This window comes from Aotus nancymaae, unplaced genomic scaffold, assembly GCF_030222135.1.
Source record: "Aotus nancymaae isolate 86718 unplaced genomic scaffold, 86718_ANA_hifiasm-v0.15.2.pri h1tg000067l, whole genome shotgun sequence".
Classification (NCBI taxonomy): domain Eukaryota; kingdom Metazoa; phylum Chordata; class Mammalia; order Primates; family Aotidae; genus Aotus; species Aotus nancymaae.
The window spans coordinates 40,317,689-40,335,901 of NW_026988482.1; the positions used below are offsets into that span (position 1 = coordinate 40,317,689).

Here is an 18,213-nt window from a genome sequence, read left to right on the forward strand (position 1 = left end):
ACTCCCTCTGCCCTGCCATTTGCTGCCTTTTCTTAGATACAACAAGGAACAAGTGACAGTACTCACAGAGCATGAGGTATCCAAGTGCAGATTCATTACCGATATAAAAGGAAAAATTGTACCACATGGAGTGGAAGAACAAAGGGAGAACTTGACCAAGCTCCCATCTAGAAACACACAAGGTAGGTGAATAATGGCCAGAAAGTACTTCCCTTAAATACAAAAAACATGGCATCAAAATGTGAGATAAAATTAAGGAAGAGCATAAACTTCAATCCATTTTCTAACTATTAAAATACTGAGCTATCAAACAACTAATTATGTTATCAAATGAACAAAGATTTCTTTTCTTTTTTCTTTTTAAGATTCAGTGGGTACATATGCAGGTTTGTTACATGGGTATACTGCATGATGTTGGGGATTGGGCTTCCAAAGATCCTGTCACCGAGTTAGTGAACACAATTCTATCAGACATTTTCAACTCCTTTCCCCATCTCTCCATCTCCCCTTTGGGATCTCCAGTGCCTATTGTTCAATGTTAGCTCCCACTTACAAATAAGAACACATGGCATTTGGTTCTCTGTTAGATGAACGGAGATTTCAAGATTGGGAAAAGTATAAGGAAATTTGTATTGGTATGATTTGTACCAAAACCTACAGATCCTATCACCAAGTAATTTCACATGTAATATCTGTCTCAAGGAAATACTCAGAGAGATATATAAGATTGTATGTACAAAAATTGTTCATCACATCACTGTTTATGAAAGCAGTTCAGAAACAACCTAAATATTTAACAAAGAATCACATATTAAATAAATCATAAGACAGCCATAAAGTAGATACCTGGATAGTGATTGATCTAAAAATGTTTTCACATGTATTGTGAACATTATTCCCTAACAAGTATAATGAGGGGGGAAAAAGACTCAGAGTGTATGATGCAGTTTGGCTGTGTCCCCACCGAAATCACATCTTGAATTGTAGCTTCCCTAATCCTTATGTGTTGTGGGAGGGACCAGTGGGAGGTAACTGAATAATGGAGGCAGGTTTTCCCATGCTGTTTTCATGATAGTGAATAAGTATCATGAGATCTGATGGTTTTATAAAGGGCAGTTCCCCTGCACAAGACAAGCTCTCTTGCCTGCCACCATGTAAGACGTAACTTTGCTCCTCCTTCACCTCTGCCATGATTGTGAGGCCTCCTCAGCCATGTGGAACTGTAAGTCTAATAAACTTTTTTCTTTATAGATTACCCAGTCTCAGGTACACTGGCAGTGTGAAAAGGAACTAATACAGTGTGAAACAGTTATAATTTATACAAGAAATGCTCATGTGCTTATAGGTGGTATCTGTCTGCATGTGAATATACATACACATACACACAAATACATTCATACTACATAATACCATTTAAAAATCAAATGTTGAATGGTGGTTAGCTCTAAGTAGATATATTACAGTTTTATTTATCTGTATTTTCTAACTACAGCAAACAAGTATAACTTAAAGCAAAAATCACCTTATAAGGAATAATGTGCTATATTCTTGAGTACTGCAATGGGCCAACCTTTCATTCAGTTGAAAAATAGACTATTATATTCTACATCTCCCTACTTTACATAGTTTTATTACCTAATAAGATACTGTTTCCCATGCATAGAAAGTTCATATGTAAATATCCTATTGTTAGCAACATTGTATGTTACATTTTTTTGACAGTCAAACCACATAAATGGATGAGAACAAGAAAATATTTTAAATAGCAATTTTTTTTTCATTTGGCACATCAAAGGGATTTTTCATTTAATCTCAAATAAGTGTGTCTCAAGATTCCCTTTTTAAAAAATTATACAGGCATACTTTTCACCTCCAAAAATACGTTCTCCCTTTCCTCCAAACTCTGAGTTGAGAATATGGCTGCCCTGATTAAAGGCTTTTGTTGCAGCTAGTTATGGCCACACAAGCAAGTTCTAGCTTATGAGATGTGAGCAGAAGCACAGCGTGTTATTTCCAAGCTGTATCTATGAAGAGAAGAAAGCTGCTCTCCTCTTGTCTCTGTCCTGCTAGCTAGAATGCACAGGAGGACAATATCTCTATAATGGCAGAGCAATATATGAGCTGGAATCTGAGCCCCCAACCTTGCAGAACCACAGTAGTGTAGGACTGTTATGTGGCTAAACTGTTACATAAGATAGAAATGAACTTCTATCATACTAAGACCACTATGATTTGAGGTATCTGCTAATGCAGGCAAACCTGTATGTTGGCTGATACACAGAAAACTTAAACAAAATAGAACCAGTAAGCTATTTAATTTCTCCAACCTGATCCTATACATCTCTTCTCCAAAAAAATTTCATAATGGATATATACCACTGTCATTTCTTAATAATTTCAGAAAAGAAAATACCCAGTTAATGTCAAAGGCTTCTGCGCAAACTCATAAAAGGTATATTTAAATTAAAAATAAAACACTGATTAAGAATAGTCTACGTTGAAACCAAGATTCTCAGACATGAGCAAAATAAGTATGTATGCCATCTCGAAAAAAGATTCCAAAGATCATAAGCATATTTTTATCTGTCTAGAAAAAATTGAAAAAATATATCCCAAATAGGTTGCCTCTGGAGGATTAGAATTTTGGTTGAGAACAGAAGGAGGTAACAGGAAAAATTTAGTTTTCTACTTTATATTCCTGTGTTTTATTTGAATTTTTGCCATATACATGTATTTCTTTAATAATATACAAAAACCACAAAAATAAAGCATGTATTAGAATTCTGTACAGCAGACTAATACAAAAATACAAGGCAGGGACAGGAGGGGGTAATAAAATTTCTATCTACAAATAAACCACAGCCTTCTGAATCCTGTGACGTAAATACATAAACCTGTAACTTCTGTTGTGTATGAAAAAAACTATAACATACCATAAAACCTTAATCTATTTTTTTAACTTCCTTACCTTTAACAAATACCACAATGTCTATTAGAGACAGTAAACAGAAAACACATGAAAACCTAAAGAGACAGAAAAATAAAAATTCTATGTCTGGTTAGAATGTTAATAAGCTCACAGTCACAGGATACCACTATTGTCTAAGGCACAGTGTTTTCAATTTGGATGCTAAGTCAGTTCATCTTTGAGCTTCAATCAATGTCTTAAGGCTATCAAGATCATATGAGGATATGGCAGATGGCCCATAATCTCACAGAGTGACCTATTAGTCATTATTTCCACACACATAAGAGAACAGCATATATACACTATCTATCCTAAATGATCATGCATGTAAAACACATATTAACATTGTACTCATTATCAGCAACTATTAGAACCTGTTTATTACTCTATCAATAATTATATCATTTAAGTTGCTATTAATTCAATATGGTAAGTTGTGTGCTTCATAAAGAACCTATCACCAAACTAAGATTTTTTTGAGATCAGCAAAACCCAATCTTTATAAAAGGTGCCCAGTTGATTAGTCAAATTACATTCTCTCTACTATGAAAACAATTCCCAATACCCAACCTGATGGTAACAAAGACCCCACATAATTGTGTTTAGGCCCTGAACTTCAAATATTCCTAGAACAGACTGCTCCTGATGATGACGGGACTTAAAATCTAAGAAGCCATATGAAGCATCAAAACCCATTTCAGTAACTTTACAAAACACAAGGATAGTCAAGGAGAGGTTGACAAAGGAAGACTATGTCTTTCATCTCCAGGGCCAGAACTAAGGGAAGTACTAAGCAGTGAATTAGCGTATGTCTAGCACTGGCAACCAAAATATTCAAGAGGCCCATTACAAACCTTTTTTTAAAATTTTTTTTTTATTTTTTAGACAGAGTTTTGTTCTTCTTGCCCAGTCTGGAGTATAATGGCGCCATCTCAGCTCACCATAGCCTCTGCCTCCAGGTTCAAGTGATTCTCCTGCCTCAGCCTCCCAAGTAGCTGGGATTACAGGCACGCACCACCAAACCTGGCTAATTTTGTATTTTTAGTAGAGACAGGGTTTCTCCATGTTCGTGAGGTTGGTCTCGAATTCCCAACCTCAGGTGATCCACCCACTTTGGCCTCCCAAAGTGCTGGGATTACAGGCATGAACCACCGTGCCATTATAAAGCTTTATGTCCAAAAGAATTCCTATGAGGCTACGTTGAAAAGAAAAAAATGTTGGAATACATTGGAAGTTGCCACTGGCAGATGTTAAGAAAATAAAATTATCCAAGTCATAAATGGGATACAACATTTTTAATGAAATTAGAAATTAAAGGAGATTTAATTAAAACTAGAAACTGAATTCCCAAGTCTTAAATACAAACATATACACAAGTACATACACACTAAAAGAATCTTTAAGGTTTTTTGTAAAGCACTCAAAAATGAAACACTGATTTTAAAGAACTAAGAGATTTAATTTCCCCTTTCTAAAAAAAGAAAAAAGCCAGAAAACTGGCCAAGATGGCCAAGAGCTTCCAATCCAACGCTCCCCAAAACTATGAACCACAAAAACTGGCAGATGGAAAACGGTTATTCCAAGGGGTTTGGGATTCTACATGCAAACCAGAAATTATCTGTGCACTATAAAAATGTGAGTAAAAGGTACGTATTTTTTATAATATACAGGTGCCATATATACGTATATGTATTAGTATATATTTATATATGTGTGTATGTACACATATGTAACAAACGTAATGTTACACAGATGTAATGTATAATTACCTCTATAGGCTAGTACTACTCATTATCAGATTTATAGCAGTTTTCCAAAACCAAGAGATCCTAAAAGTACAACTAATATTAAGTAAGCATCTGTGAAACTTTTTGAAGCATGACCTCTAAAAGACTGAAACTATCCAAAGTGATCTTTCAATTGACCTGGGTAATATAATGTCCATGGGTCAGAGTGAGATGGCTGAATTAAATAAGCAAAAACGGTAATCATCTGATATGTAGGAGAGAATGTGGGCAAGGAGATGGGCAAGATCCATCACTTTAAAAAGACCAGAACCCCTTCTGTTTCTGAGTCTTTTTAGGAGCCCAGTTGCTGCCACATACTTTGTATCCGCACAGACTTTCTCTTCTAGGCTTAGCGACACACTCAACATTTTCAGTCCAGAGTCATGATTCTCTGTTCTCTCCTTTATTCAGCTACATCATGAGTCATGGTAATGACTATTCTTGAATACCACTGGTGACGTTCAAAAAATTCTAAGTTCATGCCAACCAACTTTTGAACATCTGCGACGCAGGGGAGAAATACTCGCCTAAAAGCTGTCGCCAGAAACAGAAGTCTGTCTTCCAGTGTCAGGGCAACACAGGAGTTTAACTTGAGAGGCCTTAATGTAACAATAAGTAACACAACAATGAAAGAATCTCTACTAATAAGGAAAACAATAATGTCAGTTACCATCTATGGAGAGCTACTACATTGAAAAATGTATACTCATAGTCTGGGGGCATGGGGAGTTGCCAGGTTAGGCTTCCCGGATGGGGTGCCACCTGAGCTGACACCGAAAAGATGAGCAGAATGTAAATGTACTAGTATGTGTTCACAAGAGAGAAGCATAAGGATGTTGACACATGTATGAAGATAGTCACTGCAGTGTTCTTTATAAAAGCCAAAACACAGAAGCAAGCTTTGTCTTTCAACAGGTTGTTATCTTAATGTCTACCTCATGCTGTTCACAGAAAAAAAAAAAGCGGGAAATCAGTTCCCAGCTGCAGATGATATTTAAAACTCATTATATGCCCTCCTAACTCACACACACACACATACACACACACCCCCCGAGGGGTCAGAAACATGTTCTTGTGCATCCAACTTCAAAACATTAAGCTTTATAAAACTCAACAATATTTTTCCCATTTCATGCCTGAACACGGCCCAGCACAGACCCAAGGACCAAAATTTCCCAAAGGACTTGCAAGAACATTCCTACTTTAACACCACATCCAACCCAAAAGCTTCTCTTAAAGAACAAGCAGATTCACATAGCCAAAAACACAGGAGTTGAACAAGTCACAAAATATTAGCCCATCCATTTATAAGAGGTGCAAGTTGATAACCACTATGGTTGAGGAATCTTGCCCAAAGCCAGTCACACAGCTGGAACTGCAACCCAGATTCTGATTTTAGAACTATACCAATAAGCTACATTGATTGAACTCCTCCCATTGTATTTGTCAACAGTCAGCTGGAACAGCACAAAACATTAGCCTGGAAAAAAAGAATGAAATTTATCACCTTGTTTGTTTAGACAACAAAACCTAGTCTAGCCTGGGTGGTGACTCACACCTGTAACCCTAGTACTATGGAAGGCTGAGAGGCAGGAGGATCACTTGAGGCCAGGAGTTCAAGACCAGCCTGGGCAACATGGCAAAACCCTGTCTCTACAAAAATTACAAAAATTAGTCAGGCACGGTGGCATGCACCTGTAGTCCTAGTTACTTGGAAAGCTGAAGTGGGAGGCTACCTTGAGCTCAGGAGGCAGAGGCTGCAGTATGCCACTACACTTCAGCCTAGGTGACACAGTGAGCCCCATCTCAAAAAAGGAAAGGGAAAGGGAAAGGGAAAGGGAAAGGGAAAGGGAAAGGGAAAGGGAAAGGCAAAGGGAAAGGGACCAAAAACAAGAAGAAAAAAAACCCCCACTATTCTAATGGTTTTGTAACTTGGACAATTACTTGTTCTTTAAAGAATGAGACAGATAATTATAATGGTAAGGAGTCATTTATTGAACTCCTATTACAAATTTGGCAATATGCCAGGCCCTACCACCCATCACTGGCCAACCACTGAACTAGGGCTTAGGTAATCACAATCAATAAAACCCTTAAAGCACAACTGGAAGAGAAGCCTGGGCTGCTAGCACAATATGCCCCAGCAAATTAAAATGTTAGATTAAGGAAAGAAGTATTTTCTACTTTATAAGTTAATTATACATTACCAAGGTTACTTTTCCCCACTACTTTGCAGGAGTCAACATGACACACAATGTAACCAAGGATGACAAAAGCAATCATACTCCAAAGTATTCAGCAAAATACTTGACAAACAACATGTCATGCACAACAGCCCTATGGTGTTGGAGGACTGGGATACAAACCCACGTTGCTCCAATTCAAATTTGTGACAAGTAACCAGTTATAACAGGATTATGCTGGACAATGAGATACACTCCCTCGAATATTTTTCTAAACAGATGCTTTATACAGAAAACATATTATAGATACTCATTATATAGAAAACACGATCTTTAATTAGAGTCTCTAAAATAGCTCTTCCCCATCCTTAATTATCATGTCATATACAACACGAAGACTTCTGATCACAGCCTGATGGGCAGCCAATGGGCAAATTCCCTCAAGGTTCAGTAACCCTAACTGTGAAGTCATTTTTCTTTAATTATGTTACAGAAAAAGATGTTTCAATCCATGGTCGTCCTAAACTTCATGAGGTTTGGTTGGTTGAGAAGAAACTCATTAACTTAGTTATGACAGTATATATTCCAGAGAGGAAAGAAAAAGAGAGAAAAAAGTGTGCATAACTTTTTGATGGACATAAAGTAATAGCAGAATCAGATTTTATTTAAGTAGTACACCAACATTTGCAGCCATTCTTGTGTTTATTTTGCAGAAATTGTCAAAATCTACCAAAGCAAATCTAAAGGACATATATAAAAGAACTTACCTAAAACATTAAATTAATGTTAAGTATAACAGCAGATAATATTTATTTATTAGGTCTTAACTGTTAACTTTACATGTTGTTTTAATGTCTCCCAAAACAGCCTAACCATAAGACTTACCTGGGGCACTTAATCACAGAATCCCTGGAAATTCTAATTCTGTAGCTCTGGGATGGGTTCTATTATTTTTAAAAATGCATTACAGTCATTTTTCTGACCAAGCTAGGTTAGGAAAGAGATTCTCATGGACTGTTCTTTAACAATACCAGGAAGTAGGAAACACTATTACACCCATTTGACAACTGAAGAAACTGAGGCTTAGAGAGGTCACAAAGCTACCCAGCATCAGAGGCAGAAACAAACCTGGAAATGTGAGTTAAGATGTGTAGTTTTTAGCCTGAAAGTAAAACTGTAATCATTGTTCCTGTTTCTTCGCATAACACACAAGAGAAGGGCATTAACAACCTCAATTCCAGGGACAATAAAAATTAAGTAACAATCCATTCTTTTCTTATTATCTGTCTCAGAGCATCTAAGAAGACTACACTGGTAAAAGACTGCCATGCAGTTTTTGGTACATAAGTTACTGAAAATAGGATTTCTTTCCTATCTCCCATCCTTCATCTCTTCTTCTCTACTAATGTCCTCTAATTGGAGTCATTAGTCCTCTTTCTACCAAGCAAAGCCAAAAGTTCCCAGACATATACAACCTCAGAACAAATATGTGAAATAAATGGCAGATACTAGCATCAGATTTACTATTAATTTTTTTTTATTTCATGAAAATTACATTCAAAATGGTTTCTTGTCTAGAGAAAGGCACATGAATGTAATATACATAACTCCTTTAAAAATCAAAATACAATTAACATAAATTTCTTCATGCATTCTCAAAATCCAACAATACAGTTTAAGAGAAAATAATGACAAGTAACATTTATTGAACATATCAAGTATTAAATCAGTAATTCTCATCAGAAGGTCAGAGGGAATTATCATTAGCCCCATTTACAATTAAGAAAACAGACACAAAGAAGTCAAATATTTTGCCCCAGGTTACACAGTTACTAAGTGGTAGAGACAGTATGCTAAATTAGAAGGAGAACTACTATTTCTTCAAATCTCATGATATCTACTATTTCTTTGAATCTCATGATATATATTATTCCAAATATCTACTGATGCGTAATAAATCATCCCAAAACATAAAGCCTTAAACTGACAACAATCATTTTATTATCTCTCACAATTTCTGTGAGTCAGGAATTTATATAAATCAAGCTGAAATGCTTGTCTCTGCTCCCTGATGTCTGGATCTTTCACTGGGAAGACTGCAGGCGACTCAATGGCCCAGGGCTAGAATCATCTGAAACCTCAGCTGCCTTTCAACTCACCCAGATGTAGCCTCACCATTTGTCTGCTTGAGCCCCCTTGCAGCCTGCTAGCTGGCTTCCAAAACCAAGTGTCCCAAAAGAACCCGGTAGAAGCTGTATCACCTTTTATGATCCTATCTTGGAGATCTCACAACACCGCTCCACCAAAATTACATGGCCACCCCTCCATACAAAAACAAGGAATGAGACATCAGTACCCGCCTCCCTATGGAAAGAATCTCAGTCATAACATAAGAACAGCATCATTTCTGCCACAACCCCTAAATAACAATAAATATTATCATCCCTACCTAATAGTGAGAAAATGGAAGTTCAGAGAGGCAACTCAAGGTCACACAATTAATAAATAATGGCACTAAGATGCCAACACAGGCCCTTGTGACTTCAAATCCTGTGTAGTTTCCATTACACCATACTTACAAAATATTCCATTGAATATTTTGTTCCTTGGTAAAAGCTAGGATACATTCATCTTTTAAAAATAATAACAAAGTGAACCATTCCACCAAAAATATGCTAAAAGGATATCCAAATATAAATTAGCAAATTTGGAAAGGCACCAAAATGGAAATCCTAATCTAAAGCATTCTTAGTTTACCACTGAGGTTAAATGTTAGCATTTTCTTTGTTGTTGTAATTGAGGATTTGTATAAGAAAAGAGAAACAAAATACCAAGGGTATTCAGTAAGGACAGTCCTTGAAAAGAACAGCAACTACCTAGGATAGTAGTGTAAACCATCCAATTAAATTTAAATAGGACATAGAGGCAACACAATGAAACCAATGAGCTACAAACTCCAACTGATGCCAAGACTAAAAGGGGAGTTATCACTCATCACCATCAGCAGCTTCTGAAAAGGCCAATCCCAGCTGAGTGTCTCTTCTGGCATGGGAAATTTCGTAACACATCTTTATTGCAGGCTGAGGCCACTTGCCTCATCCAGATTTATTGCCTTATGAAAATCTGCAATATTAATGTTTACTGTTGTCATGGAACCTTCACATGAGGTCAAAATAGCACACACCCAAGACTGTGGCATTTCCAAACAGGATTGAAGGGTCGGAAATGGAGGTGCTAGCTAATGTTATTTACTAAAACAAATCAAAACTTCTCTTTCATTTTAGATATCTGTGATGTTCATGGAGGATTTAGCAATATGTGCATGGTTATGCATAATCTGATAGTAAATCCTTCAGTCCTTTATTTTGGTACTGGTTAACTAAAATGCCAGCCATAAAAGCAACTGTGCCTCTTTAACACTGTGTCTTCTTTTAAGCAGGCAGTGTCAGCATTTGTTCCCTAGATGGGTTCACAGCTAGTACAACAGGCAGAATGCCCCATTCAAAACTTCAGCACCTCTTTTCCAGCCCCTTTTCTCTCCACTCGATGTCTTAACCACGGGCATGAAGATAACGTGTGGGCTGGGTGTGGTGGCTCATGCCAGTAATCCCAGCACTTTGGGTGGCTGAGGCAGGAGGATCACAAGGTCGGGAGCTCAAGACCATTCTGGCTAAAAACAGTGAAACCCCGTTTCTACTAAAAATACAAAAAAATTAGCCGGGTATGGTGGCATATGCCTGTAATCCCAGCTACTAGGGAGCCTGAGGCAGGAAAATCACTTGAACCCAGGAGGCAGAGGTTGCAGTGAGCCGAAATAGCGCCACTGCACTCCAGCCTGGGTGACAGAGCAAGACTCCATCTCCAAAAAAAAGAGCACATGTGAAATATACAGGCAATCAGGCAATTTGCTGGTCTGAGTTTGTGTGACACCTTCAGGTTTCAGTAATTAAACTGCCACCTTCAGAGTCAGAGATCAGAATTCTCAAAAGTACTACAATTCATTTGAAAAGGCAGGGCATAGTAGACACTACCTTTGTCTTCAAACAACAACCAAATTTTTTCTTTCCAAATCCCTGCAAAGAATCTTTATACAATTAATGACCATCTATCCTGCAGCTTTCTTTATCAAAGGGAATAACTTAACCTAAATTCATTATAGTTTCAAGTGCCAACTGCATAGTTAATGGCTAAAATCAAAAGAAAGTCATCGAGATGGTGAAGCGTCATCCAAACTCGTGTCAATTACGCTCCATATTAACATTGAAAAACAGTATCTATCAATTATCATCAACACATTTGCTTCTAAACACTTTTATTCTCTGAAAGAATTTTTCAATAATCAAACTATAGTTGGCATTAAGTCTTAAAGAATATCCAACTATAGCAATTAATATTTCCCTGGAAAGCTATTAATTATTCAACATTCCTTAGCTGCCTAGAAACAGATAGATACCCAGGTTGCTCTTTGTTGGAAACACTCACTCAGCACCTACCTGCCCCCAGCCCCCAGTCCCCAGCTTTGTTGAAAACACACTTCAGCACGCCTACCCCCACCCCCAGCTTGGAAAGGAATACAGGCTGACCCACTACCATTGCATCTCTGCAAACCTCAAGAAGTGATGCTGCAAGGGGACCAGCTCAGTAATACCCAACAGCCTGGCTGACATGGGGAAGCCCCCAGCTAGAACAAAATCTCTTACCCACTATGGTATTTTTCTCCCTGTAGGCAATAGACAAAAGGCAAATGTTCCTATTCACCTTAAATTCAGGCATAAGTAACAGGACTCAGTCAAGGAAGAAAACTGAAGTCCCAGTCAAAACTAAAACAACCAGGGTACTAAATAGAGTAAGTATTTTTATTATTACTACCAATAGCAGTAATCACGACAATAAAAAGTACAACCATGCCCATAACTGACCGGAAGGTTATCAATAGAGGACAATTTGGCTGTATGTGGTTTAGGAATTAAAAAAAAGACTTGAAATTATCAAAACCTTGGATTCAGCAATTTCACATCTGGGGAGCTTGTCCAAGAAAACTACTAACCGTGTAGACATAGATTTAGTTACAAGGATGTTCAACACAGCGTTGTTTAAAACATGAAAAACTCATTGAGCACAGCGGTCCACATTTGTAGTCTCAGCTATGCAGGAGGCTGAGGCCGGGGGATCGCTGGAGCGCACAAGTTTAAGGTTATAGTGAGCTGATTGCACCACTGCAGTCCAGGCAGGGCAACAGAGACCCTGTCTCAAAAAAACAAACAAACTGAAAACAACCTCAATACCCAACAATAACATGAACAGTATACATCCATACAATGAAATACTAAGTAAAACTTTAAAAAGATAGTATAAAATCAGGTAAACCTTTTCTTTGACGTGGCAACATGTTCATGATTTCATAGGAAATGAATATTCAAGCAACAAAATGTATACTCTTAAATACAAATTTTGATTTTATACACCTACACACAATACACCTAGAATAATACAACTGTCCCTCCATATCTGAGACAAATTGGTTCCCAGGATCCCCTTGGATATCAAAATACATAGATGCTCACATCTCTGATATAAAATGGCACAGTACTTGCATAAGACCTATGCATATTCTTCTGTATAATTTTTTAAATCATCTCTAGATTACTTATAATACCTAATACAATATAAATGTTATGTAAATAGTTGTTATGCTGTATTTTTTATTTGTACTATATTGTAGTACTGTTTGCGATGTTGGGTGGTTTTTTTTTTTTGTTTTTTTTTTTGATAATTTATATCTGTAGTTGGTTGTGGAACCTGTGAATACAGAGGACCAATACATCACTAAATAATAAAACTGGTTATATTTGATGGGTGGAATCATAGGTGAGCTTTTGAGTCAGTTCTTCCTAATAGTTCTATAATAAACATGTACCACTCTTTTGCACTATAAAATTAATGGACTTTAATCACAACACTTTGAGGGACCTCAGCAGGGGGATAACTTAAGCCCAGGAGTTCCAGATCAGCTGAGGAAACACGGCAAGACCTTGTCTCCACAAATAAATTTTTTAAAAATCAGCCAGGCATGATGGTGTACCCCTGCAGTCCCAGCTACTAGGGAGGCTGAAGTGAGAGGATCACTTAAGCCCAGGAGGTTGAGGCCACGGTGAGCTATGATCACACCACTGCACTCCAGCTGGGCAGTAAAATCCTGCCCCCCAAAAAAAGAAACAAAGAAAGGAAATGGGAAAAAAACCTAATGGAAAGCCTTTAAGCACTTCAACAACATTCTGCCACAGGGATCACTTTTAAAGGCATAATGTTTTCAGAGAAGACAGATGTTTTCTCCCTAAAATGAACTTGCAACCCAAATGCAAATATTTAACTCAAGATATAGCCATAAACAGCTTTTTGTCTGTGTAGAACACGTAAGAATAAATGCCTGTCATTAGACTGACCACCAGCCCGAGAATCTGATATTTGTTTTAATGTTTTCTACAAAAATCCCTGCTCAATAGGATTCTTCTCAATTTACCTATTTCTACCTGTTTCCTGTATTTGTTTCTCCCTAAAATCCTACCTTTGATGTGGCATAACATCAAATATTTATTCATCCCAAATAATGGTCCACTGAACACTTTAAATAAAAGAGGGCTGGGTAGTAGCTTGGAGACAAAGTACCATTTTACAAAACCCTAGGGAAAAGTGGTAATATGGAAGAGTTTAGCATGGCATCATAAAAAGTAGACATTTACTTGTAAAAATTAAATGTGCACAGGCTTTTTCATTTGTATGTGTACATGTATATGTGTAACTTATACACACACATAAACAAAAACAACAAAACAAAACCAAAAAACCAGGAAATTCAAACTGTTGATAGGTACAGAAAACAGAAGTTGATGGTTCCTTCATTTGTATGTCTCCTTTCACAAAAGTTCCTATTATTTTGAAAAACTTACAATATAAGGTCCCTCAAACTACACTGACATAGAAAAACAAATGAAAACAACAGCAACCAAAGGCAAAGTAGTAGTTAATAATAATATATTGTAAAGGAAAATACTGAACATTCCCAACACAAAGAAATGATAAATGTTTGAGAAGACTGATATGCTAAGTACCCTAATCTGATCACTATATGTTATAGGTATCGAAACATCATTATGTACCCCATTAACGTGTACAATCATTTATCAATTTAAATATATCTTTAAAAAATTAAAGAAATTTTTCAAAAAAAATTTTTTGAGACTGAGGTCTCACTCTACAGCCCAGGCTGAAGTACAGTGGCACAATCTCAGCTCACTGCAGCCTCAATTTCCCAGGCTCAGGTGATCCTCCCACCTCAGCCTTCTGGACAGCTGGGACTACAGGCACACACCACCACCATGCTCAGCTAATTTTTTTGTAGAGATGGGTTTTGCCATGTTGCCCAGGCTGGTCTAGAACTTCTGGGCTCAAGCAAACCACCTCCCTCGGTCTCCCAAAGTGCTGGTAATATAGGTGTGAGTCACCACTCCTGGCCTAAAAAAATTTTTAAGTAATATATTCTAAATGGATATCTTTCAAAACAGAAAATACATTCACAGTGTAAAAAGTAAAATGTGAGGATTCAGCTCCAGGAAAACAGTTATCAAAGGAAGGAAGTGCATAATTACTCAGGTCCATTTTCTCTCTACTGTTCTTACTAATAACACGTCCCATTATGATCATTCCACTGAAGAAATCAGCTTATCAAGAAATGAAAACAGATCACAGGAAGGCAGGGGAGGAATGTCAACCACAGAAAAAACTGAGATCATTTCAGAGGTGCTGACAGATAATGAAATGTCACCATGGTAAAACACTACCATCCTTTTGTGATATAACTGGGATAAAAATTCCTACAAACAACAATACCAGGGAGTAAAATTAAGAGAGCTGGAAACAAAAAGAACAATTATGATCTGTTCTCATGTTTTATGCTGGAAAAATGAATTCACAGCAGGACCTTGGTGTCAATTTTAATTCTCCATACATGTGGAGCCCCAAAGAGATTTCTAATACAGTTTCATATATACTTCTGCTAATTTGCTTACATTCTGAATGGGACTTACAGTTAAAACTGGATTAAGGAACACAAAATAAACATTTCCTGATGCACTAATTTTTCAGATACCATAAAAGTCTTCATCAAGTCCAAAGTGAGAATGCTAAAAATGGCACTGTACCCACAGAAATACAGATTTCGCTTCCAAAGAAAAGGGGAAAGGAACATTTTTCACATATCTTGCAGTTAATCACTTGCATACTTAGATCAAAGGGAATAATCAAAGTTCCAAAAGAATTTCAGATTAGCTTTTTAATTATCATGTGTCCCATGATTACAATTACCTGGACCAAAAAAATTAGTTTTCTGTCCTACAAGAATTCATCTTGAGGAAAAGTGATGAATCGTCACACCCAGTCGTCATGCTTTGGAAGTTATCTCGAGGACACATGCAATATCGTGTCTTTCATATGTCAGGCATCCTTGAACTCATTAACTCTTGAAAATCCCATCCATCACCCAGGACATAAAAGATACAATTCTCAACATCACTAATCAACCTTCAAGATAACTTCTCACTCACTACAATGAACATCATGTGTAAGAGGCAGACAGAAAACACAGTGTTATAATTCGGAAGAAGTAATAAAGGTGTGGGTGAAAAGTAAGAGTCACGTATTTTTTGTCTAGTGACTTGAAAAAGGGCTTAGTATATGGTAAGCACTCAATAAGTGTTCACCTAATCATAATATACTAGAATAGAATTACTTAGTCATATCTGACTGTCCAATACCAGGCATATAAAGACTCACCACTGTCTGACTAGGTTTTGATGAACTTGAAATTGGCGTGGAGAGTTAATAAGAGGCCCCACAAGGAAACACAAAAAGGCAACTGTGGTGAACTGTGGTTACCAGATGAATACCCTGTCTCCCCAGTCTTCTAGCCATTTTCTCACCCCTCTAGGTTACAAAAGACATACTTTCAGCCATCAGTTTTGCATAGAACTCTATTACGTTGGTCCCAGGTGCAGACATCTGACCCACTATGGACCAATGAGAAATCTTCTCCCTGGAATTCACAATAAGGACTAAGAGATTCCAGCTTCAGGCTGGATGAACCCTTGAGAGGAAGAAATATATGCTAGGAATGTGGGGAGCCAGGCTCTGGGAAGCAGATCAGTCTATTTTGAGAGAACAGAAGAATGAAACAAGAGCGCATTTGGCAGGAAGTGATAAATACCTACAGAAAAACCTGATAAGGTTCAAAGTCCTTAGTCCCGGGGTGTTTCCAAGGCTGGCCTACACTGGATAACCCTTACCTTGGGTATCCTTCAGATATCCTTACAATAAACATCCTCTTTTTATTTCTGCTCAAGAGCATTTATACTACTGGCAACGGAGAGCTCATCATGAAGACTATTCCTCTCTAACCAAAACAATCAAGAGACAAGGAAAAAATACAAGATGACGCCACACAAAAGGAAGGGCAAAATAATCCAGGGTGGTCCTTAAAAACATGAGGAATCCACCATCCAGGCCCAGACCGGAGACTGGGAGCTCAGAGAAAGTGTATGGACGACATCTCTGTTCATCCTCGTTGGAAGGGTAAAAGTCACGTGGTGACGAAATTGGCTGGAGATATCAGCGTTGTTTTTACAATGTTTTAGTATCTGTGAATACCACATTCTTTTCCTTTCTTGTACAGTCTTGTTTGAAACTCTGGCAAAACGCTGCACAGGGGAAGCAACTGGAAGTTGGCTGAGATGAAGTTATGTGATTTCAATTAAAAACATTCTCTCACTTGCGGCTTGCTACCGCTGTGGAAAATAAGGAACTGCAACGGCAAGGTTTTTTCCCTATTGAAAATATTTCTGTTAAGCCTCAGAGTGGTGAATATCGTTTATCTACATACACCAGTAACTTCTGTTCAAGCTATATTGGGGCTCTGGTCTAATCCCCAAATTCTGTGAAAAAGGCATATTTTGTATAGACTAATTCTACTGTTCTCATTTCCTCAGCACCCTCCACGATTTTACATTAATACATCCAAGAATACCCAAAAACTCACAAATGCTTGCTATCCCACAGGGTTCCAATAATTAGCACTTTTACTAGTACATGCTTATTCTGCTGTAGAAGATACTTACCAAGTTTTTAAATTCTTTTTTTTTTTAATATATCATTTTCACTACACAAAAAGCACTACCAAGACTGGTCTCCTCAAAACGGTAACATACTTCTTAATGTTTTCCCATGCTATTTATGAAACACTAAAGAATGAAAAAATAACACACCTTTTTAAGAGTTCTCAGATACGGATTAATGATCATGTCTAAATATAGCAATAGTAGGGAATACATGTCTGGATTTGCTTCTGTTTACTAAACAATAATCTTACAGGTTGGTATTTTACTGCTTTACAAATACAAGGGAAGCAAACAAGCAAAGCTAAAGGAGAGCGAAAACTCTCACATCGTAATTGTGTCTTCCCAGAGAATCAGATTCCTGAACACTGCTCCCACCTCCAAGGTGTCTGACAAGGAGAGAAGCCACAGATTGCTCCCAGTCTGAATGCAAGTCCAACCTCAAATAGTAGAATAAAAACAAACTCAGCCAAGATGGATTCTTAACAATAAAATTCCAAGCAATTCAGGAAGGTAGCAATCCCTAGACACTGACTTGAGAACTTGAGAAGGCAGCCACAGCCCAGTCCTTGTATATCAAAAAGTAAGCTCCTATATGGAGTCATTCATTCCTGCAGGAAGCACCCCTGGCCCTCCTAAGAATCACAGCAGAAGGGCTGAGTTTTAGCTGTGAAAAGACAGATGGAGCTTGAGCTCTCTTACCTGTACCAGCCTGTGGCTCCCTCCCACTTATTCCAATTTGGGACAGGCAACCAGGGCTCTTCCCGCAACTCTGAATGGGGCGGAACCTGCCAAGTCTGCTCTCACCTGAATGCAGGAAACTGAGCATGCTCCTCCAACAGGAAGCAGCACCAGGGCAGGACACACGCCCTCACCTCCAGCTTGGGACTCAGACCAGACCAGCAGCATCACCCTGCCAACATTACCACTAACCTCAGGAAATCAGAGCCAAAAAAAAAAAAAAAAAATTGCCTTAAGGAGCTTTAACAAAATCAGAAATTAAGGATCAAAAGGAAGAGAATGAAAGGGGCCATAAGTGTCACCAAATGGCTGGAGTGAGGCCACCAAGGTCAACCCGGTAAGAATCAGTAGGGGTTCTCAGGTCAAAGTGT

At 37.8% G+C, this 18,213-nt stretch overlaps 1 protein-coding gene and 1 long non-coding RNA gene across 15 annotated transcripts in view; both read right to left on the reverse strand.

Moving 5' to 3' along the window:
• Positions 1-18,213, reverse strand: part of MAGI1 (membrane associated guanylate kinase, WW and PDZ domain containing 1) — a 677,859-nt gene that overhangs the window by 525,017 nt on the left and 134,629 nt on the right. The window lies entirely within an intron of this gene.
• The window catches only part of LOC135270844 (uncharacterized), a 79,698-nt gene that overhangs the window by 11,785 nt on the left and 49,700 nt on the right, over positions 1-18,213 (reverse strand). The window contains exons 2-3 of the long non-coding RNA XR_010339008.1: positions 17,804-18,014; positions 6,383-6,408 (exon numbers count right to left, since the gene is read on the reverse strand). This is a non-coding gene — a long non-coding RNA (uncharacterized LOC135270844). The remainder of the gene's footprint in view (positions 1-6,382; positions 6,409-17,803; positions 18,015-18,213) is intronic.